We start from the raw sequence: 5,018 nt of genomic DNA, 5'->3' as shown, positions 1-5,018 counted from the left end.
ATTCTTATTCCCTCTAAAGTTTGTATTGTCTGCAAGAATATCTTTGTTTGCCCAATAATAATAGTAACCATAAAACAGGATAAGAAGACCATGAGACACTACGTAAGAAGTGTGTCTGTCAATACTTAAAGAAAAACTCCATGAGCTCCAAATATGTTGGTATGGAACTAAGGTGTGAAACAAAGAACTTCTTCCTGGAGGAGTTTGATCAAGAGCAACCATTCTGTTTGAATTCTCTACTTCTGTTACCATGTCTTCAATCTGTCTGTAGTCTGGTTACTCTACTGTTTGTAGCCTCTGCCTGAAGTTTGTGTGTGTGTTTAATGTGAGTTGTGCTTGTGTGTTCTGTGCTGGTCTGTCCTTGTGCCCCTAACATGGATGTTATCTCTCTATATATTGAACAACATAGAAAATATAGCATGACATACAAATGAGAGAAATTCCCAAGAGAGTTTTAAAGCAGGAAACTGGAGGGTGAAAACATTTGCTCATTAGGAACTTGTGAGTAAGCAATATTTTATATTTTTAATTTTTATGTGTATAATGAGGTGCACATGTGAAGGTCAGAAGACAATTTGTGAGTCTTGGGGATCAAATTCAGGTCATCAGTCTTTGTGGTTACTGCCTATACCAGCTGAAATATCACTCATATCTATATCTGTGTCTGACTCTGTATCCATATCTATCTATCTACCCACCTATCTGTCTGTCTGTCTGTCTGTCTGTCTGTGTGTAGGTGTACACACACACACACACACACACACACATATATATATGTAAGACATTCTCTTTTCTACTATAATTCTAATGTTAATGTCTTGTATGCTATCTAATTGGTGTTTATAATCTATTCAAATTCTTGTTTAGTGAATACTCAGTGTTTGTGGTTCTGTCTGTTGTGTTTCCTGGACCTTCTATCCTAATGACTCTGAGTCAAACTACATTGTACCTGTATGACTATATTCTAACTGTCCATGATCTTCATCACGATATAATAACATCCCAAATATGGTACAAAGGGAATTATTCTATCCCAGTTGTACTATTTATTATATAATAGCAACTGAATTTCCATTTATTTTAGAGTTAAAAAATAACTCCAGACAGAACAATCCTTAAGAACTATAGATAACTTTAATAATGCTTTTTTGTCTACTGATTTATCGCTATTGAACCCTAGATACTCATCTTGAAATAGAGTTTAACATAGCTCTTGCTGTGTTTTGTGGTGAAGTTATCATTCCCTTGGCAACTAAGATTGCTCAATCAGCACACACTGTTTTTATTCACTTTACATCCTAATCCAAGCCTTCCTCCTTTTTCTCCTCCCTGTCCCACCCATATATCACCCTTCATCACTATCCCCTCCCCTTTCCTCAGAGAAAGGGCAGGACTCTGTGGGTACCAACCTACCATGGCACTTCAAGTTACAACAGGACCAAGCACATCTTCTCTGACTGAGGCCAGACAAGGCTTAGCTAAGTGAAGTGGATCCAAAGGCTGGTAACAGACTTAGAGACAGACCCTACCCTAATTGTTGGGAGACTCACATGAAGACCAAACTGCCACAAATATAAGTGGAGCCTAGGTCCATACATCCTCTTTGTTGGTGGTTTAGTCTCTGTCAGCCCCCTTGATCCCAAATTAGTTGACTCTCTCTGTCTTTTTGCAGAGCACTTGACTCAATCCTTCCCTAAACTCTTCCATAAGTTTGTTCCCCAAGATCTGCCTAATATTTGGCTGTGGGTCTCTGCATCTGCTTCCATCAGCTGCTGGATGAAGTTTCTGAGGACAGCTATGCTAGGCTCCTGTCTGCAAGCATAGCAGAATATAACTAATAGTGTAAGGAGTTGGGTCTCTCACATAGTCTGGGTCTCTAGTTGAGCCAATCATTAGTTGACCATTTGTCAATCTCTGTCCCATCTTTATGCAGGACAAATTTCAGGTTAAAGGTTTTGTGGGTAAGTTAATGTGCCCCCCGGCCCCCCTGAAAGTTTTGCCTGGCCACAGGGATTGGCCATTTCAGTTTCTATATTCCCAGATGCTAGGAGTCACAGGAGCCTCCCCAGTCCCAGGTCTCTGGCTTGTCCCAGAAATGCCCCTCCCCCACTGATTTCTGTTCCTTCTCCCAGCTCTTTCCCCTGCTTACACCTGATTGTCACCTGTCCCTCCATCTGCACACATTGCTAAACAAAATGTTTGCTAGCAAATAGGTCAAATAGAGGGAAAGATGATTTTTTGCTTATATCCTGAAATATTTAAATCAATGTATCTTGATCATGAATAATATCATATAATTTTGCTGAATTCAAGTGTATATCACATCCTGAAAATACTATACTGGGTGAACAATGTGGTTTTCTAGGTGGTGTGGTATGAAGCTTCCAGTTGCCCATTCCAATGGCACACCAGGTCAACTTCCTTAGATGATAGATTGAAAGTACAAGACAATGAATTTCATGTGTATGAAGCATTGACCTACTTCACGTGCTGAGCAGTTCATTTCTTCACCAGACACAATTTTATGCAGAATATGAAGGTAGAGGTGCTCTGCAAACCTACTGAGAGTAGATTTGGTCATAAGGATTGAGTTAAAAATCTACACAGTTAAGAAAACAAACATGCTAGAGATAACAGAGTGTTTCTTTACTATAAAACATCTCAGTTCAGCCATTTTCCCCAGGGAATGGAGATGATAAAAAATTGTAATTAGATTTTTCCATAGGGAGAGCTGATGCAGTTTAGTTCATAGATAATTCTTGTAGTTATCCCACTGGGAAAGGACAAAGGGTACCTGGGGTGGAGTGTGGAAACTGATGTTAAATAATGAGTCAGCCGGTTCATTGGATTATTTTGCTTTCCTCTCACTTGGTTTTCTCTTTGCTAAGTGTTTATAAACAGCACAGATACAAAATCCTATTTCAATTTAGAACAAGACTCCCTACTTCTTACCTTGAGGTTTTGAAACAGAAGACTTTAAGCCAATCCACATTTTATCCATTACTCCATTGCCACTGCACACAAGTATGATAGGTGGTTCCTGGCAGCGTCATCTTGCCTACATAGAGAATGATCAGAAGCACTGCCCACCAATGTCTCTCTTAAGTAATGGTTTATTTAACAGTGTGTGGAGCATCACCAGTAGTGATATATGGGTTTAACTCTCATTTTCTGGTTTTATATATCACTTAGTGCTACACACCTTTGTAGGAGGAGCTAAGGTGGGAGGAAGAGAAAAAAGGAAGACCACGAGGAGCTAGAGAGGGCAGAGATGTAGGAAAATGGAGAGTCATACAGGTATGGAGAGCACTCATGGGGAACAACTTATAAACTTATAAACTTATAATTAGGTTAGCTAATTGGGATACAACTCTCTTTGTATGGGAAACTTGTTATTAATCATTGTCAAACATATTAAGCCTTTAATTAATCTATAAGATTTAGAGACTTATTCTCTTACTAGGCCAGCATGGATGGCGGAATGGTCTGGGCAATGCCCTGCCTTGCAGAGACAGTGTGGAAGATTGGCAGAGCCATCTCTCACACTGGCATCTAGTGGGTGGCAGGGCAGGTGTTTCTGGTGGGCCAGTTCTAGCTGCAGTGCACACGTGGACTCAGGCCGAGAAACATGGCGGCTGGGCTAGGCAGAGCCACTGCAGCTTAGAAAGTAGGATGAACCAAAGGCCGTTTTAAATAATTACCTCAACACACCTTCTTTAAATAAGACTATATTTTCTTAACTGATAAATGATGTATACAGTTTCTACCTACTGTTTTCCTGTCAAAGCTCTCTAGTAGTTATAGCTGTCATGTGCAACTTATCCATGCATCTTCCTTGTGTCTTAATGACCTACTAGAAGGCCAGAATATAATATCCTCATACAGTAGAGGTCTGAGGTCAGCCATTCTCCATTGAGATTTGATGTATTTTCCCTAAGGGTCAGAGATTTGGTATGGTCATGTAGAGAAGGTATGAGAGCATTTATGGTAAGCAGTTTGCCTCATGCCCATAGTAAGAGAGAATTAATGATCATATGAGATATCTCTTTATTGTGTTTTAATTATTCATCAGGTCACACATAAGTTTCTGCTACAATAGTTTCTTTTAAAATATTTTCACATTATTTTTTGAAAAGCCATATTCCATTTCTCAAGATTAGGCCTACATTGTAGGAAAGTTTGCCTTTAAGTTTCTATTTTCAGACACATTCACAGATTTCCAATACAACATTATGTAGACTATTATTAAATCAAAATGCCATGCAGTGTGTCCTGAAAGACCAATGTCACTCTTTATCTTGCCAAAAGCTAGAAGATAGGTTACACTCAAGAAATAAAATCTTCAACAAAATAAATTTGCTGAAGAAAACAAATATTGTACCGTATTTCAACCATACTGAATACTAACACATCAACTACATAGAATTGCAAAAAAAACCATGAAGGGCTGGCATACAGTTTTGATGATTTCAACATGACATTATGGTAAGTCAGAATCCTGCTTGCCAACTCCAAAAAATGCAAGTTCTGAAAGAAGTATTCAATTTTTTTCCTGTCAAAGCTCTTCATTAATATTTGATCAACAAAACCTTATCACCAATATGTTCTATATTAGCCAAGGGGAATATCTAGGATAAAAAAATGATAAATAATGTTTTGGTGTCACGTATATATTAAGTAGTTAAGTAATTCACAGAATAATAGTGTCTTATATTACCTACTTTACGAGAACAATTATAAAGAAGTCAAACACATTTTGAAGAGAAGGATAAGTTACCATTGACATTCTAATGTTCTGCCATATCTCAGGGAAACACCATAGCTTTAAGTTTTTCTATTTTTTCTTTCCTTCCTTCCTTCCTTCCTTCCTTCCTTCCTTCCTTCCTTCCTTCCTTCCTTCTTTCCTTCCTTCTTTTTTCCTTCCTTCCTTCCTTCCTTCCTTCCTTTCTTTCTTTCTTTCTTTTTTCTTTCTTCTTTCTTTCTTTCTTTCTTTCTTTCTTTCTTTCTTTCTTTCTTTC

Source organism: Grammomys surdaster, unplaced genomic scaffold (assembly GCF_004785775.1).
Source record: "Grammomys surdaster isolate TR1022 unplaced genomic scaffold, NIH_TR_1.0 189, whole genome shotgun sequence".
Taxonomy (NCBI): domain Eukaryota; kingdom Metazoa; phylum Chordata; class Mammalia; order Rodentia; family Muridae; genus Grammomys; species Grammomys surdaster.
The sequence above is the reverse complement of the archived record's forward strand: the minus strand, read 5'-3'. Positions refer to the sequence as shown.